The 23121-nt window shown below is 41.1% G+C and overlaps 38 non-coding genes across 38 annotated transcripts; all 38 read right to left on the minus strand.

Annotated features, from left to right (window-relative positions):
* Positions 1-5026: 5026 nt before the first annotated feature.
* Positions 5027-5100, minus strand: trnan-guu (transfer RNA asparagine (anticodon GUU)). Its single transcript has one exon. It is a non-coding gene; the product is annotated as a tRNA-Asn (tRNA).
* A 312-nt stretch (positions 5101-5412) lies between these two features.
* trnat-agu (transfer RNA threonine (anticodon AGU)) lies at positions 5413-5486 on the minus strand. The gene has a single exon. It is a non-coding gene; the product is annotated as a tRNA-Thr (tRNA).
* A 315-nt stretch (positions 5487-5801) lies between these two features.
* On the minus strand, positions 5802-5875 carry trnan-guu (transfer RNA asparagine (anticodon GUU)). The gene has a single exon. It is a non-coding gene; the product is annotated as a tRNA-Asn (tRNA).
* A 700-nt stretch (positions 5876-6575) lies between these two features.
* On the minus strand, positions 6576-6649 carry trnan-guu (transfer RNA asparagine (anticodon GUU)). Its single transcript has one exon. It is a non-coding gene; the product is annotated as a tRNA-Asn (tRNA).
* Positions 6650-7349: 700 nt separating this feature from the next.
* trnan-guu (transfer RNA asparagine (anticodon GUU)) lies at positions 7350-7423 on the minus strand. The gene has a single exon. It is a non-coding gene; the product is annotated as a tRNA-Asn (tRNA).
* A 309-nt stretch (positions 7424-7732) lies between these two features.
* Positions 7733-7806, minus strand: trnat-ugu (transfer RNA threonine (anticodon UGU)). The gene has a single exon. It is a non-coding gene; the product is annotated as a tRNA-Thr (tRNA).
* Positions 7807-8120: 314 nt separating this feature from the next.
* On the minus strand, positions 8121-8194 carry trnan-guu (transfer RNA asparagine (anticodon GUU)). The gene has a single exon. It is a non-coding gene; the product is annotated as a tRNA-Asn (tRNA).
* Positions 8195-8505: 311 nt separating this feature from the next.
* trnat-agu (transfer RNA threonine (anticodon AGU)) lies at positions 8506-8579 on the minus strand. The gene has a single exon. It is a non-coding gene; the product is annotated as a tRNA-Thr (tRNA).
* Positions 8580-8894: 315 nt separating this feature from the next.
* Positions 8895-8968, minus strand: trnan-guu (transfer RNA asparagine (anticodon GUU)). The gene has a single exon. It is a non-coding gene; the product is annotated as a tRNA-Asn (tRNA).
* A 312-nt stretch (positions 8969-9280) lies between these two features.
* On the minus strand, positions 9281-9354 carry trnat-agu (transfer RNA threonine (anticodon AGU)). Its single transcript has one exon. It is a non-coding gene; the product is annotated as a tRNA-Thr (tRNA).
* Positions 9355-9670: 316 nt separating this feature from the next.
* Positions 9671-9744, minus strand: trnan-guu (transfer RNA asparagine (anticodon GUU)). The gene has a single exon. It is a non-coding gene; the product is annotated as a tRNA-Asn (tRNA).
* A 310-nt stretch (positions 9745-10054) lies between these two features.
* trnat-ugu (transfer RNA threonine (anticodon UGU)) lies at positions 10055-10128 on the minus strand. The gene has a single exon. It is a non-coding gene; the product is annotated as a tRNA-Thr (tRNA).
* A 1087-nt stretch (positions 10129-11215) lies between these two features.
* On the minus strand, positions 11216-11289 carry trnan-guu (transfer RNA asparagine (anticodon GUU)). Its single transcript has one exon. It is a non-coding gene; the product is annotated as a tRNA-Asn (tRNA).
* Positions 11290-11601: 312 nt separating this feature from the next.
* trnat-agu (transfer RNA threonine (anticodon AGU)) lies at positions 11602-11675 on the minus strand. The gene has a single exon. It is a non-coding gene; the product is annotated as a tRNA-Thr (tRNA).
* Positions 11676-11990: 315 nt separating this feature from the next.
* trnan-guu (transfer RNA asparagine (anticodon GUU)) lies at positions 11991-12064 on the minus strand. The gene has a single exon. It is a non-coding gene; the product is annotated as a tRNA-Asn (tRNA).
* Positions 12065-12376: 312 nt separating this feature from the next.
* On the minus strand, positions 12377-12450 carry trnat-agu (transfer RNA threonine (anticodon AGU)). Its single transcript has one exon. It is a non-coding gene; the product is annotated as a tRNA-Thr (tRNA).
* Positions 12451-12765: 315 nt separating this feature from the next.
* Positions 12766-12839, minus strand: trnan-guu (transfer RNA asparagine (anticodon GUU)). The gene has a single exon. It is a non-coding gene; the product is annotated as a tRNA-Asn (tRNA).
* A 700-nt stretch (positions 12840-13539) lies between these two features.
* trnan-guu (transfer RNA asparagine (anticodon GUU)) lies at positions 13540-13613 on the minus strand. The gene has a single exon. It is a non-coding gene; the product is annotated as a tRNA-Asn (tRNA).
* Positions 13614-14313: 700 nt separating this feature from the next.
* trnad-guc (transfer RNA aspartic acid (anticodon GUC)) lies at positions 14314-14387 on the minus strand. Its single transcript has one exon. It is a non-coding gene; the product is annotated as a tRNA-Asp (tRNA).
* A 309-nt stretch (positions 14388-14696) lies between these two features.
* trnat-ugu (transfer RNA threonine (anticodon UGU)) lies at positions 14697-14770 on the minus strand. The gene has a single exon. It is a non-coding gene; the product is annotated as a tRNA-Thr (tRNA).
* A 314-nt stretch (positions 14771-15084) lies between these two features.
* trnan-guu (transfer RNA asparagine (anticodon GUU)) lies at positions 15085-15158 on the minus strand. Its single transcript has one exon. It is a non-coding gene; the product is annotated as a tRNA-Asn (tRNA).
* A 309-nt stretch (positions 15159-15467) lies between these two features.
* Positions 15468-15541, minus strand: trnat-agu (transfer RNA threonine (anticodon AGU)). The gene has a single exon. It is a non-coding gene; the product is annotated as a tRNA-Thr (tRNA).
* A 315-nt stretch (positions 15542-15856) lies between these two features.
* trnan-guu (transfer RNA asparagine (anticodon GUU)) lies at positions 15857-15930 on the minus strand. Its single transcript has one exon. It is a non-coding gene; the product is annotated as a tRNA-Asn (tRNA).
* Positions 15931-16242: 312 nt separating this feature from the next.
* trnat-agu (transfer RNA threonine (anticodon AGU)) lies at positions 16243-16316 on the minus strand. The gene has a single exon. It is a non-coding gene; the product is annotated as a tRNA-Thr (tRNA).
* Positions 16317-16632: 316 nt separating this feature from the next.
* On the minus strand, positions 16633-16706 carry trnan-guu (transfer RNA asparagine (anticodon GUU)). The gene has a single exon. It is a non-coding gene; the product is annotated as a tRNA-Asn (tRNA).
* Positions 16707-17016: 310 nt separating this feature from the next.
* trnat-ugu (transfer RNA threonine (anticodon UGU)) lies at positions 17017-17090 on the minus strand. The gene has a single exon. It is a non-coding gene; the product is annotated as a tRNA-Thr (tRNA).
* Positions 17091-17404: 314 nt separating this feature from the next.
* On the minus strand, positions 17405-17478 carry trnan-guu (transfer RNA asparagine (anticodon GUU)). Its single transcript has one exon. It is a non-coding gene; the product is annotated as a tRNA-Asn (tRNA).
* A 313-nt stretch (positions 17479-17791) lies between these two features.
* On the minus strand, positions 17792-17865 carry trnat-agu (transfer RNA threonine (anticodon AGU)). The gene has a single exon. It is a non-coding gene; the product is annotated as a tRNA-Thr (tRNA).
* Positions 17866-18179: 314 nt separating this feature from the next.
* On the minus strand, positions 18180-18253 carry trnan-guu (transfer RNA asparagine (anticodon GUU)). Its single transcript has one exon. It is a non-coding gene; the product is annotated as a tRNA-Asn (tRNA).
* A 700-nt stretch (positions 18254-18953) lies between these two features.
* trnan-guu (transfer RNA asparagine (anticodon GUU)) lies at positions 18954-19027 on the minus strand. The gene has a single exon. It is a non-coding gene; the product is annotated as a tRNA-Asn (tRNA).
* Positions 19028-19339: 312 nt separating this feature from the next.
* trnat-agu (transfer RNA threonine (anticodon AGU)) lies at positions 19340-19413 on the minus strand. Its single transcript has one exon. It is a non-coding gene; the product is annotated as a tRNA-Thr (tRNA).
* A 700-nt stretch (positions 19414-20113) lies between these two features.
* On the minus strand, positions 20114-20187 carry trnat-ugu (transfer RNA threonine (anticodon UGU)). The gene has a single exon. It is a non-coding gene; the product is annotated as a tRNA-Thr (tRNA).
* Positions 20188-20501: 314 nt separating this feature from the next.
* Positions 20502-20575, minus strand: trnan-guu (transfer RNA asparagine (anticodon GUU)). Its single transcript has one exon. It is a non-coding gene; the product is annotated as a tRNA-Asn (tRNA).
* A 700-nt stretch (positions 20576-21275) lies between these two features.
* trnan-guu (transfer RNA asparagine (anticodon GUU)) lies at positions 21276-21349 on the minus strand. Its single transcript has one exon. It is a non-coding gene; the product is annotated as a tRNA-Asn (tRNA).
* Positions 21350-21659: 310 nt separating this feature from the next.
* On the minus strand, positions 21660-21733 carry trnat-agu (transfer RNA threonine (anticodon AGU)). The gene has a single exon. It is a non-coding gene; the product is annotated as a tRNA-Thr (tRNA).
* A 314-nt stretch (positions 21734-22047) lies between these two features.
* trnay-gua (transfer RNA tyrosine (anticodon GUA)) lies at positions 22048-22121 on the minus strand. The gene has a single exon. It is a non-coding gene; the product is annotated as a tRNA-Tyr (tRNA).
* A 312-nt stretch (positions 22122-22433) lies between these two features.
* On the minus strand, positions 22434-22507 carry trnat-agu (transfer RNA threonine (anticodon AGU)). Its single transcript has one exon. It is a non-coding gene; the product is annotated as a tRNA-Thr (tRNA).
* Positions 22508-22823: 316 nt separating this feature from the next.
* On the minus strand, positions 22824-22897 carry trnan-guu (transfer RNA asparagine (anticodon GUU)). The gene has a single exon. It is a non-coding gene; the product is annotated as a tRNA-Asn (tRNA).
* Between the last annotated feature and the right edge of the window lie 224 nt (positions 22898-23121).

Here is a 23121-nt window from a genome sequence, read left to right on the forward strand (position 1 = left end):
GGATTTGACGCATTGTTTGTAATCTTCTTTGGTAGGATTTGGCTTGTCGTATTCTTTTTCTATTTCCTTGCCATGCTGTGTGATGATGGTCTTTTTCATCTTTCTTGGTTTCTGGTTTGCTTGAAGAAGTCTGCGACCTGGATGGCCTTCAAGATGGCATGCCGCCAGGTACTGCTTTCCGATCATTTCACAGTGCTCCTTCAGAGGCATAACCGCACACTCAGCATGCAGGTGGTCTATGGCTGACATAGAGAGACATTTGGATGCTATCCTGAGTGCTTGGTTTTGAATTGATTGAAGCCGGTTCCAGTGTGTGTCTTTAATTATTGGCGACCATACTGGGCTCGCATATTCAAGGACAGAGCGGACGATAGATTTGTATGTTAGGAGTAGTGTTTCTTTTTCACAACCCCAGCTGGAGCCTGCTAGTGATTTAAGTAGGTTCAGCTTTTTCTTTGCCTTTGCAACTGTCTGCTTGATGTGCGGGCCAAAACAAAACATAGTGTCAAATGTGACGCCAAGTAGTTTTGGCGTTTTTTCCAGTTTTACTGGTACCCCATTGATGGTGATCTTGGGATGGAGGTTAGCTTCAGCAGTGGCTGGGGTAAACCAGGTCACCGTGGATTTCTCCGGGGACACAACCAGCTGTCGTTCTTCTAAAAAATCTGCCAGCTTCTCTAAGAAGTTGTTGGCTTTGGCAGAGAGAGATTCGACGTTCGTACCTTTAACGAAGATTGAAATATCGTCCGCATATTGTATTAGAAAGACATCTTCAGGTATTGCAGGAAGGTTATAGAGGTAGAAGTTGAATAGTATTGGTGAGGTAACCGCTCCTTGCGGCACCCCTGTCCTGACATTGCGCGAGCTGGATGTAGCATTCCTGAAATTTACTCTTGATTGTCTTCCTGACAGGTAGCAGTTGAGCCATCTCTTTATACAGCTCGGTAGGGTGGTCAAATTCAGGTCTTTGAGTAGCTTTTCATGAGAGACCATATCAAATGCCTTGCTAAGGTCGATTTGGACTAGCAGGGTACGGTTTGCCGGTTTATTCTCATTGAAGCCGCCTGCCACTGATTCTGTGAACTCGTGCAGAGCTGTGACAGTGGAGTGGTTTGACCTGAAGCCATGCTGGATGTCAGGGACTGGTAGATGTTCTGTGAGGGTTGGTAGAATAACTCGTTCTAGGATCTTTATGCTGGGACATAGAAGAGAGACGGGACGGTATGATGAGGATTCATTTGCAGGTTTACCAGGTTTGAGAGAGGAATAATGATTGAGGACTTCCAGATTGCAGGAATCGAACTTGTTTTCAGGGACAGGTTAAAAATGTCGGTTAAGTATTGTAGTCCTTTGTCGCCTAAATGTTTAAGGTGAAGAGTAGATATTTTGTCTGGGCCTAAGGCTTTCGAAGCCTTGGCTTTCTTTATTGCTTCCTTTGTCTGGCTTATAGTAATTGGTTCTATGTTGTTGTTGTTTTTCTTCAGGTCTTTTGTAACTCGTCTTGCTGTTCTTGTTGTCTTGTGGGGTATTACTGATGAATATTGTTTGTTGAATTTGTCCGCTATTTTCTTTGGAGTTGTTATGTATTTACCTTTAAATTTTATTGCTTCGTTGTTGCTTGCTTGTTTGCCGCCATTTAAATGTTTTATCAGTCGGAATAGTTTGGTTGTGTCCGATTTTTTGTCTTCAATTGTTTCTTTCCATTTCTCTCTCCTATGTTTGTTTATAATTGATTCTATCTCTCTATTTAGTTCTGTTATACGTTGCGAGTCAGGGTCAGTTTGTCTTAATTCGTCTCTTGTTTTTATCTTGTCTATTGCTTCTGTTGGTACCTCGGGTAGTATCGTTTTTATTCTTCCTGCTGGAATGGTTTTGTTGGCTATCTTATTTATAATTTTCCTAAAATGTTGTTCACCCCTGTAGACATCTGTTGGGCCTGGAAGTCTGGAGAATTTGTTTTCTGTTTCAGTCTGAAAGTCTTGCCAGTTAGCTTTACGAAAGTTGATGAAAATCCTATTTTCGCTGGCTGTTGGTCCGATGTCAGTTTCTATCTTGATTATGATGGGAAGGTGGTCGGAACCAAGGTTGGTTTTCACCTCCCAGGAGGTGTAGGACATCAGGGATAGGCTTGCTAAGGATATGTCTGGTGATGATGGTTGTCCGTTTGTTGGTAGTCTTGTTGGGTTGTCTTCGTTAATAGTTCCAAAATCTGCATTTCCTATTTCGTCAGCAATGTCTCTGCCTCTGTCATTACTTAGTTGTGAATGCCAGAGTGTGTCGTGAGCGTTCAGGTCTCCTAGGATTAGGGTATCTTTCATCTGGAGGAAAGGAAGGATAGATGCAGAGTAGCCTGTGCCGCAGCTGCTAGTGGGAGGGATGTACAGATTGATGATGTTGATGTTGTCGACCTTGATGCCCTGGCTTTCCAGGTGATTGTCCTTTGGCAGGTCATGTATTTGCTGGAAATGGATGGCCTTGTGGACAAGGAATGCCAGGCCTCCACCTTTGTCTTTTGACCTGTCTTCTCTTATAAGGGTAAAATCGGCCGTATTTGGGTCCTTTTGGTTTGGCATTAGTTTTGTTTCCTGGAGGGCAGCAATTTTCACCTTTTGTTCATCCATCCAATGGATGATTTCTGAAATCTTGTTTTTTATTCCATTGCAGTTAAATTGTAGAATTTTCAAGTTAAATTTTCTTTGGTCTTGGTCTGAGGGTGAGGACTGGGGTGGTTGACTTGGTTGACTTGATTGGCTTGATTGGCTAGATTGGCTAGATTGGCTAGATTGGCTTGATTGGCTTGATTGGCTTGATTGGCTTGATTGGCTTGGAAGACTTTGGTTATTCTTGTGACTAATACAGATCAGACAAGTAAAATTGACTGAGTATTCCTTCTCTGACTTGAGGTTGCTGCAGTTGTTCTTCTGACGCAGATGGCACCAGCCGAGGCAATTGCTGCATCTTACCGACTTAGTATGATTATAAACTCTTTTTTGACAAACAGGACAGACGTAGGTTAATGGTCCAGGGATTGGTCCAGGATTAGGATGGATTCCGGCTCTGATTAATAGTATACGGACCAAACAAGCCGGAGTATGTTGGTCCTCAGTTAGAGACACAAAAAAACACACAAGGTAGAAGCTTGACCCCCTTCCTTGTAGGAGAGGGGGGGACTGGAGACTTTGCAGCTGCATAGCAGCTGGTAGTTGCACGCGAGGCAGGTGTTGAAGTTGTTGTAGTTCCTGCTCTCTTCTGACACGCTCTCCAATGGCAACCAAGATGCTAAAACTTAACGTCTAACACAATGAATGTTATTTCAAAGACTCAGTGTCACAACTGTGGGAAAATAGGACACCTGAGAAAGGCATGTTGCACAAAAACACAGAAGTTCCAATATGCACCTCCGAGCAGGAAATTTCCGAGCAAAGACACAAAATATTTGACTGCAAATGTAGAGACAGAACAAGAAGAGTTTGCCATCATGACATTCAGTAGTGATAATGATGAGCTATACATGGCCACATTCACTATTGATAGGGTGGCACTTGACACTGGAGCAGCAAGAAGTGTCAATTCACAAGCAACCTATGTAAAAATGTCTGCACATTTGCCTATACAGCCGGCGTAGGTGAAGCTTAAAGTTTAACACCGGATCCCGAAATAGACAGAAATACATGTGAGATGTTGAAATTCAGTGATGCAAAATTAGCATTCACATGTCTTGTAGTTTCAGAGGAAAGTCAGGGTTAAATCTTGTATAGGTGAAATGGAATTACTTTTATTGAGAGCTAGAGAAATGCCTCTTATACAACATTGTCAATAGCTGAATATATTGGACAAGTAACTCCCAATTATGGGAGGTTTTGAACAATGAACCAACTCTTACATTTGGAAACGATGGGTATCCAAATCCTTCTGGAAATTTAAAATCAAAAAGGTCAAATCAAACATCTTTATTATCTAAAAAAAAACCTTCAGGTGCATTTTAAACTTCTACCTCACAGTCAACTGTAAAGTTTTCAGAGCAATTGAATCTCCTATCTGGGTGGACCCAAACAACTGGCCATTGTCAAGACCTGGGTAAGCTGGAGAAGCAACTCTCAATTAAGGGAGATTTCAAACAAAAGAACCATATCTCAGTAATACACAGAATCTCCATCCGTTTGACTTGTGTTTTTAAAGCAAACAATTCCTAAGGAACATTAAAATCAAAAAGATCAAATCAAACTACCAGACCAGCTAAGCCACACCAATAACATACCTAATGAAAAATTAATATCAAAAAGATCAAATTACATAACTAAATTCTCTATAGATATAACCTCCAGGTTTTAACCTCCTACTTCAAAGTCAACTGTAAAGTTCTCAGGGTAATTGAGTCTTATCTGGCTGGACCCAAATGATTAGCCATTGTCAACAGGAGTGTACAATGGACAAGAAGCTTTCAACCAATGAACCAACTCTCAGTCACATGTGCAAGCTCCACCCAATAATCTTGTATTTGCAGGAGGGTTTGATCACACAGACCCTCAAAAGCAGCTATGTGTAATGTTCAAGTGGAACTACTAATATTAAGAGCTAGAGATATGTCTCTGTAGCAACCTTTTTGTTATTACACAGTGCAGCATGAAGGGCTAATCAGGTACTGCTGGGAATGGAACCCAGGATCTACTGTTTACTGGCCAGGCACTTTGACCAGCTAAGCCACAGCACCAACTAGTGTGCAGGAACATTAAAATTAAAAAGATCAAATCACACAACTAAATTCTCTAAAAAATAAAAGCTCCAAGTGCATTTTAAGCTCCTACCTCAAAGACAATTGTAAAGTTCTCAGGGTAATTGAGTCTTATCTGGCTGGACCCAAATGATTAGCCATTGTCAACAGGAGTGTACAATGGACAAGAAGCTTTCAACCAATGAACCAACTCTCAGTCATATGTTCAAGCTCCACCCAATAATCTTGTATTTGCGGGAGGGTTTGATCACACAGATCCGCAAAAGCAGCCATCTGCTCTGCCAGGCTTGTTATCGTCTCTGGGTGGATTTGAACCACCAGCCTCTCGGTTAACAGCCGAGCGCGCTGACCGATTGCGCCACAGAGATCCTGGGCAATAAGAGATAGGTCCATCTGAAAACATAACCAACAACTAGCTAAAGGGACATTAAAAAAGGAATACAATTCCTATGTCTTAAAAAAATATTCTGCTCAAATACCGGATCTTGAAAAAGAAAGGAGTATATGTGAGATGTTGAAAGACAGTGGTAAAAAGGTAACATCGACATGTCTTCTGATTTTAGAGCAAAGTTAGGGTTCAATCTTGTAATGTTCAAGTGGAACTGCTAATATTAAGAGCTAGAGATATGTCTCTGTAGCAACCTTTTAGTTATTACACAGTGCAGCATGAAGGGCTAATCAGGTACTGCTGGGAGTTGAACCCAGGATCTCCTGTTTACTAGACAGGCACTTTGACCAGCTAAGCCACAGCACCCACTAGTGTGCAGGAACATTAAAATTAAAAAGATCAAATCACACAACTAAATTCTCTAAAAAATAAAAGCTCCAAGTGCATTTTAAGCTCCTACCTCAAAGACAATTGTAAAGTTCTCAGGGTAATTGAGTCTTATCTGGCTGGACCCAAATGATTAGCCATTGTCAACAGGAGTGTACAATGGACAAGAAGCTTTCAACCAATGAACCAACTCTCAGTCACATGTGCAAGCTCCACCCAATAATCTTGTATTTGCAGGAGGGTTTGATCATACAGATCCTCAAAAGCAGCTATGTGCACTGCCAGGCTTGTTATCGTCTCTGGGTGGATTTGAACCACCAGCCTCTCGGTTAACAGCCGAGCGCGCTGACCGATTGCGCCACAGAGACCCGGGGCAATAAGAGATAGGTCCATCTGAAAAAATAACCAACAACTAGCTAAAGGGACATTAAAAAAGGAATACAATTCCTATGTCTTAAAAAAATATTCTGCTCAAATACCGGATCTTGAAAAAGAAAGGAGTATATGTGAGATGTTGAAAAACAGTGGTAAAAAGGTAACATCGACATGTCTTCTGATTTTAGAGCAAAGTTAGGGTTCAATCTTGTAATGTTCAAGTGGAACTACTAATATTAAGAGCTAGAGATATGTCTCTGTAGCAACCTTTTTGTTATTACACAATGCAGCATGAAGGGCTAATCAGGTACTGCACGGAGTTGAACCCAGGATCACCTGATTACAAAACAGGTACTTTGACCAGCTAAGCCACAGCACCAACTAGTGTGCAGGAACATTAAAATTAAAAAGATCAAATCACACAACTAAATTCTCTAAAAATAAAACCTCCGAGTGCATTTTAAGCTCCTACCTCAAAGACAATTGTAAAGTTCTCAGGGTAATTGAGTCTTATCTGGCTGGACCCAAATGATTAGCCATTGTCAACAGGAGTGTACAATGGACAAGAAGCTTTCAACCAATGAACCAACTCTCAGTCACATGTGCAAGCTCCACCCAATAATCTTGTATTTGCAGGAGGGTTTGATCATACAGATCCTCAAAAGCAGCTATGTGCACTGCCAGGCTTGTTATCGTCTCTGGGTGGATTTGAACCACCAGCCTCTCGGTTAACAGCCGAGCGCGCTGACCGATTGCGCCACAGAGACCCGGGGCAATAAGAGATAGGTCCATCTGAAAAAATAACCAACAACTAGCTAAAGGGACATTAAAAAAGGAATACAATTCCTATGTCTTAAAAAAATATTCTGCTCAAATACCGGATCTTGAAAAAGAAAGGAGTATATGTGAGATGTTGAAAAACAGTGGTAAAAAGGTAACATCGACATGTCTTCTGATTTTAGAGCAAAGTTAGGGTTCAATCTTGTAATGTTCAAGTGGAACTACTAATATTAAGAGCTAGAGATATGTCTCTGTAGCAACCTTTTAGTTATTACACAATGCAGCATGAAGGGCTAATCAGGTACTGCACGGAGTTGAACCCAGGATCACCTGATTACAAGACAGGTACTTTGACCAGCTAAGCCACAGCACCGACTAGTGTGCAGGAACATTAAAATTAAAAAGATCAAATCACACAACTAAATTCTCTAAAAATAAAACCTCCGAGTGCATTTTAAGCTCCTACCTCAAAGACAATTGTAAAGTTCTCAGGGTAATTGAGTCTTATCTGGCTGGACCCAAATGATTAGCCATTGTCAACAGGAGTGTACAATGGACAAGAAGCTTTCAACCAATGAACCAACTCTCAGTCACATGTGCAAGCTCCACCCAATAATCTTGTATTTGCAGGAGGGTTTGATCATACAGATCCTCAAAAGCAGCTATGTGCACTGCCAGGCTTGTTATCGTCTCTGGGTGGATTTGAACCACCAGCCTCTCGGTTAACAGCCGAGCGCGCTGACCGATTGCGCCACAGAGACCCTGGGCAATAAGAGATAGGTCCATCTGAAAACATAACCAACAACTAGCTAAAGGGACATTAAAAAAGGAATACAATTCCTGTCTTAAAAAAATATTCTGCTCAAATACCGGATCTTGAAAAAGAAAGGAGTATATGTGAGATGTTGAAAGACAGTGGTAAAAAGGTAACATCGACATGTCTTCTGATTTTAGAGCAAAGTTAGGGTTCAATCTTGTAATGTTCAAGTGGCACTGCTAATATTAAGAGCTAGAGATTGTCTCTGTAACAACCTTTTAGTTATTACACAGTGCAGCATGAAGGGCTAATCAGGTACTGCTGGGAGTTGAACCCAGGATCTCCTGTTTACAAGACAGGCACTTTGACCAGCTAAGCCACAGCACCGACAAATGCGCAGGAACATTAAAATTAAAAAGATCAAATCACACAACTAAATTCTCTAAAAATAAAACCTCCAAGTGCATTTTAAGCTCCTACCTTAAAGACAATTGTAAAGTTCTCAGGGTAATTGAGTCTTATCTGGCTGGACCCAAATGATTAGCCATTGTCAACAGGAGTGTACAATGGACAAGAAGCTTTCAACCAATGAACCAACTCTCAGTCACATGTGCAAGCTCCACCCAATAATCTTGTATTTGCAGGAGGGTTTGATCACACAGATCCTCAAAAGGAGCTATGTGCTCTGCCAGGCTTGTTATCGTCTCTGGGTGGATTTGAACCACCAGCCTCTCGGTTAACAGCCGAGCGCGCTGACCGATTGCGCCACAGAGACCCTGGGCAATAAGCGATAGGTCCATCTGAAAACATAACCAACAACTAGCTAAAGGGACATTAAAAAGGAATACAATTCCTATGTCTTAAAAAAATATTCTGCTCAAATACCGGATCTTGAAAAAGAAAGGAGTATATGTGAGATGTTGAAAGACAGTGGTAAAAAGGTAACATCGACATGTCTTCTGATTTTAGAGCAAAGTTAGGGTTCAATCTTGTAATGTTCAAGTGGAACTGCTAATATTAAGAGCTAGAGATATGTCTCTGTAGCAACCTTTTAGTTATTACACAGTGCAGCATGAAGGGCTAATCAGGTACTGCTGGGAGTTGAACCCAGGATCTCCTGTTTACTAGACAGGCACTTTGACCAGCTAAGCCACAGCACCCACTAGTGTGCAGGAACATTAAAATTAAAAAGATCAAATCACACAACTAAATTCTCTAAAAAATAAAAGCTCCAAGTGCATTTTAAGCTCCTACCTCAAAGACAATTGTAAAGTTCTCAGGGTAATTGAGTCTTATCTGGCTGGACCCAAATGATTAGCCATTGTCAACAGGAGTGTACAATGGACAAGAAGCTTTCAACCAATGAACCAACTCTCAGTCATATGTGCAAGCTCCACCCAATAATCTTGTATTTGCGGGAGGGTTTGATCACACAGATCCTCAAAAGCAGCCATGTGCTCTGCCAGGCTTGTTATCATCTCTGGGTGGATTTGAACCACCAGCCTCTCGGTTAACAGCCGAGCGCGCTGACCGATTGCGCCACAGAGACCCTGGGCAATAAGAGATAGGTCCATCTGAAAAAACAACCAACAACTAGCTAAAGGGACATTAAAAAAGGAATACAATTCCTATGTCTTACAAAAATATTCTGCTCAAATACCGGATCTTGAAAAAGAAAGGAGTATATGTGAGATGTTGAAAGACAGTGGTAAAAAGGTAACATCGACATGTCTTCTGATTTTAGAGCAAAGTTAGGGTTCAATCTTGTAATGTTCAAGTGGAACTGCTAATATTAAGAGCTAGAGATATGTCTCTGTAGCAACCTTTTAGTTATTACACAGTGCAGCATTAAGGGCTAATCAGGTACTGCTGGGAGTTGAACCCAGGATCTCCTGTTTACTAGACAGGCACTTTGACCAGCTAAGCCACAGCACCCACTAGTGTGCAGGAACATTAAAATTAAAAAGATCAAATCACACAACTAAATTCTCTAAAAAATAAAAGCTCCAAGTGCATTTTAAGCTCCTACCTTAAAGACAATTGTAAAGTTCTCAGGGTAATTGAGTCTTATCTGGCTGGACCCAAATGATTAGCCATTGTCAACAGGAGTGTACAATGGACAAGAAGCTTTCAACCAATGAACCAACTCTCAGTCACATGTGCAAGCTCCACCCAATAATCTTGTATTTGCAGGAGGGGTTTGATCACACAGATCCTCAAAAGGAGCTATGTGCTCTGCCAGGCTTGTTATCGTCTCTGGGTGGATTTGAACCACCAGCCTCTCGGTTAACAGCCGAGCGCGCTGACCGATTGCGCCACAGAGACCCTGGGCAATAAGCGATAGGTCCATCTGAAAACATAACCAACAACTAGCTAAAGGGACATTAAAAAGGAATACAATTCCTATGTCTTAAAAAAATATTCTGCTCAAATACCGGATCTTGAAAAAGAAAGGAGTATATGTGAGATGTTGAAAGACAGTGGTAAAAAGGTAACATCGACATGTCTTCTGATTTTAGAGCAAAGTTAGGGTTCAATCTTGTAATGTTCAAGTGGAACTGCTAATATTAAGAGCTAGAAATTGTCTCTGTAGCAACCTTTTAGTTATTACACAGTGCAGCATGAAGGGCTAATCAGGTACTGCTGGGAGTTGAACCCAGGATCTCCTGTTTACAAGACAGGCACTTTGACCAGCTAAGCCACAGCACCGACAAGTGCGCAGGAACATTAAAATTAAAAAGATCAAATCACACAACTAAATTCTCTAAAAATAAAACCTCCAAGTGCATTTTAAGCTCCTACCTTAAAGACAATTGTAAAGTTCTCAGGGTAATTGAGTCTTATCTGGCTGGACCCAAATGATTAGCCATTGTCAACAGGAGTGTACAATGGACAAGAAGCTTTCAACCAATGAACCAACTCTCAGTCACATGTGCAAGCTCCACCCAATAATCTTGTATTTGCAGGAGGGTTTGATCACACAGATCCTCAAAAGGAGCTATGTGCTCTGCCAGGCTTGTTATCGTCTCTGGGTGGATTTGAACCACCAGCCTCTCGGTTAACAGCCGAGCGAGCTGACCGATTGCGCCACAGAGACCCTGGGCAATAAGCGATAGGTCCATCTGAAAACATAACCAACAACTAGCTAAAGGGACATTAAAAAGGAATACAATTCCTATGTCTTAAAAAAATATTCTGCTCAAATACCGGATCTTGAAAAAGAAAGGAGTATATGTGAGATGTTGAAAGACAGTGGTAAAAAGGTAACATCGACATGTCTTCTGATTTTAGAGCAAAGTTAGGGTTCAATCTTGTAATGTTCAAGTGGAACTACTAATATTAAGAGCTAGAGATATGTCTCTGTAGCAACCTTTTAGTTATTACACAATGCAGCATGAAGGGCTAATCAGGTACTGCACGGAGTTGAACCCAGTATCACCTGATTACAAGACAGGTACTTTGACCAGCTAAGCCACAGCACCAACTAGTGTGCAGGAACATTAAAATTAAAAAGATCAAATCACACAACTAAATTCTCTAAAAATAAAACCTCCGAGTGCATTTTAAGCTCCTACCTCAAAGACAATTGTAAAGTTCTCAGGGTAATTGAGTCTTATCTGGCTGGACCCAAATGATTAGCCATTGTCAACAGGAGTGTACAATGGACAAGAAGCTTTCAACCAATGAACCAACTCTCAGTCATATGTGCAAGCTCCACCCAATAATCTTGTATTTGCGGGAGGGTTTGATCACACAGATCCTCAAAAGCAGCCATGTGCTCTACCAGGCTTGTTATCGTCTCTGGGTGGATTTGAACCACCAGCCTCTCGGTTAACAGCCGAGCGCGCTGACCGATTGCGCCACAGAGACCCTGGGCAATAAGAGATAGGTCCATCTGAAAAAACAACCAACAACTAGCTAAAGGGACATTAAAAAAGGAATACAATTCCTATGTCTTAAAAAAATATTCTGCTCAAATACCGGATCTTGAAAAAGAAAGGAGTATATGTGAGATGTTGAAAGACAGTGGTAAAAAGGTAACATCGACATGTCTTCTGATTTTAGAGCAAAGTTAGGGTTCAATCTTGTAATGTTCAAGTGGAACTGCTAATATTAAGAGCTAGAGATATGTCTCTGTAGCAACCTTTTAGTTATTACACAGTGCAGCATGAAGGGCTAATCAGGTACTGCTGGGAGTTGAACCCAGGATCTCCTGTTTACTAGACAGGCACTTTGACCAGCTAAGCCACAGCACCCACTAGTGTGCAGGAACATTAAAATTAAAAAGATCAAATCACACAACTAAATTCTCTAAAAAATAAAAGCTCCAAGTGCATTTTAAGCTCCTACCTCAAAGACAATTGTAAAGTTCTCAGGGTAATTGAGTCTTATCTGGCTGGACCCAAATGATTAGCCATTGTCAACAGGAGTGTACAATGGACAAGAAGCTTTCAACCAATGAACCAACTCTCAGTCACATGTGCAAGCTCCACCCAATAATCTTGTATTTGCAGGAGGGTTTGATCATACAGATCCTCAAAAGCAGCTATGTGCACTGCCAGGCTTGTTATCGTCTCTGGGTGGATTTGAACCACCAGCCTCTCAGTTAACAGCCGAGCGCGCTGACCGATTGCGCCACAGAGACCCGGGGCAATAAGAGATAGGTCCATCTGAAAAAATAACCAACAACTAGCTAAAGGGACATTAAAAAAGGAATACAATTCCTATGTCTTAAAAAAATATTCTGCTCAAATACCGGATCTTGAAAAAGAAAGGAGTATATGTGAGATGTTGAAAGACAGTGGTAAAAAGGTAACATCGACATGTCTTCTGATTTTAGAGCAAAGTTAGGGTTCAATCTTGTAATGTTCAAGTGGAACTGCTAATATTAAGAGCTAGAGATATGTCTCTGTAGCAACCTTTTAGTTATTACACAGTGCAGCATGAAGGGCTAATCAGGTACTGCTGGGAGTTGAACCCAGGATCTCCTGTTTACTAGACAGGCACTTTGACCAGCTAAGCCACAGCACCCACTAGTGTGCAGGAACATTAAAATTAAAAAGATCAAATCACACAACTAAATTCTCTAAAAAATAAAAGCTCCAAGTGCATTTTAAGCTCCTACCTCAAAGACAATTGTAAAGTTCTCAGGGTAATTGAGTCTTATCTGGCTGGACCCAAATGATTAGCCATTGTCAACAGGAGTGTACAATGGACAAGAAGCTTTCAACCAATGAACCAACTCTCAGTCACATGTGCAAGCTCCACCCAATAATCTTGTATTTGCAGGAGGGTTTGATCATACAGATCCTCAAAAGCAGCTATGTGCACTGCCAGGCTTGTTATCGTCTCTGGGTGGATTTGAACCACCAGCCTCTCGGTTAACAGCCGAGCGCGCTGACCGATTGCGCCACAGAGACCCGGGGCAATAAGAGATAGGTCCATCTGAAAAAATAACCAACAACTAGCTAAAGGGACATTAAAAAAGGAATACAATTCCTATGTCTTAAAAAAATATTCTGCTCAAATACCGGATCTTGAAAAAGAAAGGAGTATATGTGAGATGTTGAAAAACAGTGGTAAAAAGGTAACATCGACATGTCTTCTGATTTTAGAGCAAAGTTAGGGTTCAATCTAGTAATGTTCAAGTGGAACTACTAATATTAAGAGCTAGAGATATGTCTCTGTAGCAACCTTTTAGTTATTACACAATGCAGCATGAAGGGCTAATCAGGTACTGCACGGAGTTGAACCCAGGATCACCTGATTACAAGACAGGTACTTTGACCAGCTAAGCCACAGCACCAACTAGTGTGCAGGAACATTAAAATTAAAAAGATCAAATCACACAACTAAATTCTCTAAAAATAAAACCTCCGAGTGCATTTTAAGCTCCTACCTCAAAGACAATTGTAAAGTTCTCAGGGTAATTGAGTCTTATCTGGCTGGACCCAAATGATTAGCCATTGTCAACAGGAGTGTACAATGGACAAGAAGCTTTCAACCAATGAACCAACTCTCAGTCACATGTGCAAGCTCCACCCAATAATCTTGTATTTGCAGGAGGGTTTGATCATACAGATCCTCAAAAGCAGCTATGTGCACTGCCAGACTTGTTATCGTCTCTGGGTGGATTTGAACCACCAGCCTCTCGGTTAACAGCCGAGCGCGCTGACCGATTGCGCCACAGAGACCCGGGGCAATAAGAGATAGGTCCATCTGAAAAAATAACCAACAACTAGCTAAAGGGACATTAAAAAAGGAATACAATTCCTATGTCTTAAAAAAATATTCTGCTCAAATACCGGATCTTGAAAAAGAAAGGAGTATATGTGAGATGTTGAAAAACAGTGGTAAAAAGGTAACATCGACATGTCTTCTGATTTTAGAGCAAAGTTAGGGTTCAATCTTGTAATGTTCAAGTGGAACTACTAATATTAAGAGCTAGAGATATGTCTCTGTAGCAACCTTTTAGTTATTACACAATGCAGCATGAAGGGCTAATCAGGTACTGCACGGAGTTGAACCCAGGATCACCTGATTACAAGACAGGTACTTTGACCAGCTAAGCCACAGCACCGACTAGTGTGCAGGAACATTAAAATTAAAAAGATCAAATCACACAACTAAATTCTCTAAAAATAAAACCTCCGAGTGCATTTTAAGCTCCTACCTCAAAGACAATTGTAAAGTTCTCAGGGTAATTGAGTCTTATCTGGCTGGACCCAAATGATTAGCCATTGTCAACAGGAGTGTACAATGGACAAGAAGCTTTCAACCAATGAACCAACTCTCAGTCACATGTGCAAGCTCCACCCAATAATCTTGTATTTGCAGGAGGGTTTGATCATACAGATCCTCAACAGCAGCTATGTGCACTGCCAGGCTTGTTATCGTCTCTGGGTGGATTTGAACCACCAGCCTCTCTGTTGACAGCCGAGCGCGCTGACCGATTGCGCCACAGAGACCCTGGGCAATAAGAGATAGGTCCATCTGAAAACATAACCAACAACTAGCTAAAGGGACATTAAAAAAGGAATACAATTCCTGTCTTAAAAAAATATTCTGCTCAAATACCGGATCTTGAAAAAGAAAGGAGTATATGTGAGATGTTGAAAGACAGTGGTAAAAAGGTAACATCGACATGTCTTCTGATTTTAGAGCAAAGTTAGGGTTCAATCTTGTAATGTTCAAGTGGCACTGCTAATATTAAGAGCTAGAGATTGTCTCTGTAACAACCTTTTAGTTATTACACAGTGCAGCATGAAGGGCTAATCAGGTACTGCTGGGAGTTGAACCCAGGATCTCCTGTTTACAAGACAGGCACTTTGACCAGCTAAGCCACAGCACCGACAAATGCGCAGGAACATTAAAATTAAAAAGATCAAATCACACAACTAAATTCTCTAAAAATAAAACCTCCAAGTGCATTTTAAGCTCCTACCTTAAAGACAATTGTAAAGTTCTCAGGGTAATTGAGTCTTATCTGGCTGGACCCAAATGATTAGCCATTGTCAACAGGAGTGTACAATGGACAAGAAGCTTTCAACCAATGAACCAACTCTCAGTCACATGTGCAAGCTCCACCCAATAATCTTGTATTTGCAGGAGGGTTTGATCACACAGATCCTCAAAAGGAGCTATGTGCTCTGCCAGGCTTGTTATCGTCTCTGGGTGGATTTGAACCACCAGCCTCTCGGTTAACAGCCGAGCGCGCTGACCGATTGCGCCACAGAGACCCTGGGCAATAAGCGATAGGTCCATCTGAAAACATAACCAACAACTAGCTAAAGGGACATTAAAAAGGAATACAATTCCTGTCTTAAAAAAATATTCTGCTCAAATACCGGATCTTGAAAAAGAAAGGAGTATATGTGAGATGTTGAAAGACAGTGGTAAAAAGGTAACATCGACATGTCTTCTGATTTTAGAGCAAAGTTAGGGTTCAATCTTGTAATGTTCAAGTGGAACTGCTAATATTAAGAGCTAGAGATATGTCTCTGTAGCAACCTTTTAGTTATTACACAGTGCAGCATGAAGGGCTAATCAGGTACTGCTGGGAGTTGAACCCAGGATCTCCTGTTTACTAGACAGGCACTTTGACCAGCTAAGCCACAGCACCCACTAGTGTGCAGGAACATTAAAATTAAAAAGATCAAATCACACAACTAAATTCTCTAAAAAATAAAAGCTCCAAGTGCATTTTAAGCTCCTACCTCAAAGACAATTGTAAAGTTCTCAGGGTAATTGAGTCTTATCTGGCTGGACCCAAATGATTAGCCATTGTCAACAGGAGTGTACAATGGACAAGAAGCTTTCAACCAATGAACCAACTCTCAGTCATATGTGCAAGCTCCACCCAATAATCTTGTATTTGCGGGAGGGTTTGATCACACAGATCCTCAAAAGCAGCCATGTGCTCTGCCAGGCTTGTTATCGTCTCTGGGTGGATTTGAACCACCAGCCTCTCGGTTAACAGCCGAGCGCGCTGACCGATTGCGCCACAGAGACCCTGGGCAATAAGAGATAGGTCCATCTGAAAAAACAACCAACAACTAGCTAAAGGGACATTAAAAAAGGAATACAATTCCTATGTCTTACAAAAATATTCTGCTCAAATACCGGATCTTGAAAAAGAAAGGAGTATATGTGAGATGTTGAAAGACAGTGGTAAAAAGGTAACATCGACATGTCTTCTGATTTTAGAGCAAAGTTAGGGTTCAATCTTGTAATGTTCAAGTGGAACTGCTAATATTAAGAGCTAGAGATATGTCTCTGTAGCAACCTTTTAGTTATTACACAGTGCAGCATGAAGGGCTAATCAGGTACTGCTGGGAGTTGAACCCAGGATCTCCTGTTTACTAGACAGGCACTTTGACCAGCTAAGCCACAGCACCCACTAGTGTGCAGGAACATTAAAATTAAAAAGATCAAATCACACAACTAAATTCTCTAAAAAATAAAAGCTCCAAGTGCATTTTAAGCTCCTACCTTAAAGACAATTGTAAAGTTCTCAGGGTAATTGAGTCTTATCTGGCTGGACCCAAATGATTAGCCATTGTCAACAGGAGTGTACAATGGACAAGAAGCTTTCAACCAATGAACCAACTCTCAGTCACATGTGCAAGCTCCACCCAATAATCTTGTATTTGCAGGAGGGGTTTGATCACACAGATCCTCAAAAGGAGCTATGTGCTCTGCCAGGCTTGTTATCGTCTCTGGGTGGATTTGAACCACCAGCCTCTCGGTTAACAGCCGAGCGCGCTGACCGATTGCGCCACAGAGACCCTGGGCAATAAGCGATAGGTCCATCTGAAAACATAACCAACAACTAGCTAAAGGGACATTAAAAAGGAATACAATTCCTATGTCTTAAAAAAATATTCTGCTCAAATACCGGATCTTGAAAAAGAAAGGAGTATATGTGAGATGTTGAAAGACAGTGGTAAAAAGGTAACATCGACATGTCTTCTGATTTTAGAGCAAAGTTAGGGTTCAATCTTGTAATGTTCAAGTGGAACTGCTAATATTAAGAGCTAGAAATTGTCTCTGTAGCAACCTTTTAGTTATTACACAGTGCAGCATGAAGGGCTAATCAGGTACTGCTGGGAGTTGAACCCAGGATCTCCTGTTTACAAGACAGGCACTTTGACCAGCTAAGCCACAGCACCGACATGTGCGCAGGAACATTAAAATTAAAAAGATCAAATCACACAACTAAATTCTCTAAAAATAAAACCTCCAAGTGCATTTTAAGCTCCTACCTTAAAGACAATTGTAAAGTTCTCAGGGTAATTGAGTCTTATCTGGCTGGACCCAAATGATTAGCCATTGTCAACAGGAGTGTACAATGGACAAGAAGCTTTCAACCAATGAACCAACTCTCAGTCACATGTGCAAGCTCCACCCAATAATCTTGTATTTGCAGGAGGGTTTGATCACACAGATCCTCAAAAGGAGCTATGTGCTCTGCCAGGCTTGTTATCGTCTCTGGGTGGATTTGAACCACCAGCCTCTCGGTTAACAGCCGAGCGCGCTGACCGATTGCGCCACAGAGACCCTGGGCAATAAGCGATAGGTCCATCTGAAAACATAACCAACAACTAGCTAAAGGGACATTAAAAAAGGAATACAATTCTTATGTCTTAAAAAAATATTCTGCTCAAATACCGGATCTTGAAAAAGAAAGGAGTATATGTGAGATGTTGAAAGACAGTGGTAAAAAGGTAACAATCGACATGTCTTCTGATTTTAGAGCAAAGTTAGGGTTCAATCTTGTAATGTTCAAGTGGAACTGCTAATATTAAGAGGTAGAGATATGTCTCTGTAGCAACCTTTTAGTTATTACACAGTGCAGCATGAAGGGCTAATCAGGTACTGCTGGGAGTTGAACCCAGGATCTCCTGTTTACTAGACAGGCACTTTGACCAGCTAAGCCACAGCACCCACTAGCGTGCAGCAACATTAAAATTAAAAAGATCAAATCACACAACTAAATTCTCTAAAAATAAAACCTCCAAGTGCATTTTAAGCTCCTACCTCAAAGACAATTGTAAAGTTCTCAGGGTAATTGAGTCTTATCTGGCTGGACCCAAATGATTAGCCATTGTCAACAGGAGTGTACAATGGACAAGAAGCTTTCAACCAATGAACCAACTCTCAGTCATATGTGCAAGCTCCACCCAATAATCTTGTATTTGCGGGAGGGTTTGATCACACAGATCCTCAAAAGCAGCCATGTGCTCTGCCAGGCTTGTTATCGTCTCTGGGTGGATTTGAACCACCAGCCTCTCGGTTAACAGCCGAGCGCGCTGACCGATTGCGCCACAGAGACCCTGGGCAATAAGAGATAGGTCCATCTGAAAAAATAACCAACAACTAGCTAAAGGGATATTAAAAAAGGAATACAATTCCTATGTCTTAAAAAAATATTCTGCTCAAATACCGGATCTTGAAAAAGAAAGGAGTATATGTGAGATGTTGAAAAACAGTGGTAAAAAGGTAACATCGACATGTCTTCTGATTTTAGAGCAAAGTTAGGGTTCAATCTTGTAATGTTCAAGTGGAACTACTAATACTAAGAGCTAGAGATATGTCTCTGTAGCAAAGTTTTAGTTATTACACAATGCAGCATGAAGGGCTAATCTGGTACTGCACGGAGTTGAACCCAGGATCACCTGATTACAAGACAGGTACTTTGACCAGCTAAGCCACAGCACCGACTAGTGTGCAGGAACATTAAAATTAAAAAGATCAAATCACACAACTAAATTCTCTAAAAATAAAACCTCCGAGTGCATTTTAAGCTCCTACCTCAAAGACAATTGTAAAGTTCTCAGGGTAATTGAGTCTTATCTGGCTGGACCCAAATGATTAGCCATTGTCAACAGGAGTGTACAATGGACAAGAAGCTTTCAACCAATGAACCAACTCTCAGTCACATGTGCAAGCTCCACCCAATAATCTTGTATTTGCAGGAGGGTTTGATCATACAGATCCTCAAAAGCAGCTATGTGCACTGCCAGGCTTGTTATCGTCTCTGGGTGGATTTGAACCACCAGCCTCTCGGTTAACAGCCGAGCGCGCTGACCGATTGCGCCACAGAGACCCTGGGCAATAAGAGATAGGTCCATCTGAAAACATAACCAACAACTAGCTAAAGGGACATTAAAAAAGGAATACAATTCCTATGTCTTAAAAAAATATTCTGCTCAAATACCGGATCTTGAAAAAGAAAGGAGTATATGTGAGATGTTGAAAGACAGTGGTAAAAAGGTAACATTGACATGTCTTCTGATTTTAGAGCAAAGTTAGGGTTCAATCTTGTAATGTTCAAGTGGAACTGCAAATATTAAGAGCTAGAGATATGTCTCTGTAGCAACCTTTTAGTTATTACACAGTGCAGCATGAAGGGCTAATCAGGTACTGCTGGGAGTTGAACCCAGGATCTCCTGTTCACTAGACAGGCACTTTGACCAGCTAAGCCACAGCACCCACTAGCGTGCAGGAACATTAAAATTAAAAAGATCAAATCACACAACTAAATTCTCTAAAAAATAAAAGTTTCAAGTGCATTTTAAGCTCCTACCTCAAAGACAATTGTAAAGTTCTCAGGGTAATTGAGTCTTATCTGGCTGGACCCAAATGATTAGCCATTGTCAACAGGAGTGTACAATGGACAAGAAGCTTTCAACCAATGAACCAACTCTCAGTCATATGTGCAAGCTCCACCCAATAATCTTGTATTTGCGGGAGGGTTTGATCACACAGATCCTCAAAAGCAGCCATGTGCTCTGCCAGGCTTGTTATCGTCTCTGGGTGGATTTGAAACACCAGCCTCTCGGTTAACAGCCGAGCGCGCTGACCGATTGCGCCACAGAGACCCTGGGCAATAAGAGATAGGTCCATCTGAAAAAACAACCAACAACTAGCTAAAGGGACATTATAAAAGGAATACAATTCCTATGTCTTAAAAAAATATTCTGCTCAAATACCGGATCTTGAAAAAGAAAGGAGTATATGTGAGATGTTGAAAGACAGTGGTAAAAAGGTAACATCGACATGTCTTCTGATTTTAGAGCAAAGTTAGGGTTCAATCTTGTAATGTTCAAGTGGAACTGCTAATATTAAGAGCTAGAGATTGTCTCTGTAGCAACCTTTTAGTTATTACACAGTGCAGCATGAAGGGCTAATCAGGTACTGCTGGGAGTTGAACCCAGGATCTCCTGTTTACAAGACAGGCACTTTGACCAGCTAAGCCACAGCACCGACAAGTGTGCAGGAACATTAAAATTAAAAAGATCAAATCACACAACTAAATTCTCTAAAAATAAAACCTCCAAGTGCATTTTAAGCTCCTACCTTAAAGACAATTGTAAAGTTCTCAGGGTAATTGAGTCTTATCTGGCTGGACCCAAATGATTAGCCATTGTCAACAGGAGTGTACAATGGACAAGAAGCTTTCAACCAATGAACCAACTCTCAGTCACATGTGCAAGCTCCACCCAATAATCTTGTATTTGCAGGAGGGTTTGATCATACAGATCCTTAAAAGCAGCTATGTGCACTGCCAGGCTTGTTATCGTCTCTGGGTGGATTTGAACCACCAGCCTCTCGGTTAACAGCCGAGCGCGCTGACCGATTGCGCCACAGAGACCCTGGGCAATAAGAGATAGGTCCATCTGAAAAAATAACCAACAACTAGCTAAAGGGACATTAAAAAAGGAATACAATTCCTATGTCTTAAAAAAATATTCTGCTCAAATACCGGATCTTGAAAAAGAAAGGAGTATATGTGAGATGTTGAAAAACAGTGGTAAAAAGGTAACATCGACATGTCTTCTGATTTTAGAGCAAAGTTAGGGTTCAATCTTGTAATGTTCAAGTGGAACTACTAATATTAAGAGCTAGAGATATGTCTCTGTAGCAACCTTTTGGTTATTACACAATGCAGCATGAAGGGCTAATCAGGTACTGCACGGAGTTGAACCCAGGATCACCTGATTACAAGACAGGTACTTTGACCAGCTAAGCCACAGCACCGACTAGTGTGCAGGAACATTAAAATTAAAAAGATCAAATCACACAACTAAATTCTCTAAAAATAAAACCTCCGAGTGCATTTTAAGCTCCTACCTCAAAGACAATTGTAAAGTTCTCAGGGTAATTGAGTCTTATCTGGCTGGACCCAAATGATTAGCCATTGTCAACAGGAGTGTACAATGGACAAGAAGCTTTCAACCAATGAACCAACTCTCAGTCACATGTGCAAGCTCCACCCAATAATCTTGTATTTGCAGGAGGGTTTGATCATACAGATCCTCAAAAGCAGCTATGTGCACTGCCAGGCTTGTTATCGTCTCTGGGTGGATTTGAACCACCAGCCTCTCGGTTAACAGCCGAGCGCGCTGACCGATTGCGCCACAGAGACCCTGGGCAATAAGCGATAGGTCCATCTGAAAACATAACCAACAACTAGCTAAAGGGACATTAAAAAGGAATACAATTCCTATGTCTTAAAAAAATATTCTGCTCAAATACCGGATCTTGAAAAGAAAGGAGTATATGTGAGATGTTGAAAGACAGTGGTAAAAAGGTAACATCGACATGTCTTCTGATTTTAGAGCAAAGTTAGGGTTCAATCTTGTAATGTTCAAGTGGAACTACTAATACTAAGAGCTAGAGATATGTCTCTGTAGCAACATTTTTGTTTTTACACAGTGCAGCATGCAGGGCTAATCAGGTACTGCTGGGAGTTGAACCCAGGATCTCCTGTTTACTAGACAGGCACTTTGACCAGCTAAGCCACAGCACCGGCTAGTGTGCAGGAACATTAAAATTAAAAAGATCAAATCACACAACTAAATTCTCTAAAAATAAAACCTCCAAGTGCATTTTAAGCTCCTACCTCAAAGACAATTGTAAAGTTCTCAGGGTAATTGAGTCTTATCTGGCTGGACCCAAATGATTAGCCATTGTCAACAGGAGTGTACAATGGACAAGAAGCTTACAACCAATGAACCAACTCTCAGTCATATGTGCAAGCTCCACCCAATAATCTTGTATTTGCGGGAGGGTTTGATCACACAGATCCTCAAAAGCAGCTATGTGCTCTGCCAGGCTTGTTATCGTCTCTGGGTAGATTTGAACCACCAGCCTCTCGGTTTACAGCCAAGCGCGCTGACCGATTGCACCACAGAGACCCTGGGCAATAAGAGATAGGTCCATCTGAAAAAATAACCAACAACTAGCTAAAGGGACATTAAAAAAGGAATACAATTCCTATGTCTTAAAAAAATATTCTGCTCAAATACCGGATCTTGAAAAAGAAAGGAGTATATGTGAGATGTTGAAAGACAGTGGTAAAAAGGTAACATCTACATGTCTTCTGATTTTAGAGCAAAGTTACGGTTCAATTTTGTAATGTTCAAGTGGAACTACTAATATTAAGAGCTAGAGATATGTCTCTGTAGCAACGTTTTTGTTTTTACACAGTGCAGCATGAAGGGCTAATCAGGTACTGCTGGGAGTTGAACCCAGGATCTCCTGTTTACTTGACAGGCACTTTGACCAGCTAAGCCACAGCACCCACTAGTGTGCAGGAACATTAAAATTAAAAATATCAAATCACACAACTAAATTCTCTAAAAAATAAAAGCTCCAAGTACATTTTAAGCTCCTACCTCAAAGACAATTGTAAAGTTTTCAGGGTAATTGAGTCTTATCTGGCTGGACCCAAATGATTAGCCATTGTCAACAGGAGTGTACAATGGACAAGAAGCTTTCAACCAATGAACCAACTCTCAGTCACATGTGCAAGCTCCACCCAATAATCTTGATGTTTGCGGGAGGGTTTGATCACACATCTCCTCAAAAGCAGCTATGTGCTCTGCCAGGCTTGTTATCGTCTCTGGGTGGATTTGAACCACCAGCCTCTCGGTTAACAGCCGAGCGCGCTGACCGATTGCGCCACAGAGACCCTGGGCAATAAGAGATAGGTCCATCTGAAAAAATAACCAACAACTAGCTAAAGGGACATTAAAAAAGGAATACAATTCCTATGTCTTAAAAAAATATTCTGCTCAAATACCGGATCTTGAAAAAGAAAGGAGTATATGTGAGATGTTGAAAGACAGTGGTAAAAAGGTAACATCGACATGTCTTCTGATTTTAGAGCAAAGTTAGGGTTCAATCTTGTAATGT

Source organism: Stigmatopora nigra, chromosome 2 (genome assembly GCF_051989575.1).
Source record: "Stigmatopora nigra isolate UIUO_SnigA chromosome 2, RoL_Snig_1.1, whole genome shotgun sequence".
In the NCBI taxonomy this organism is placed as follows: domain Eukaryota; kingdom Metazoa; phylum Chordata; class Actinopteri; order Syngnathiformes; family Syngnathidae; genus Stigmatopora; species Stigmatopora nigra.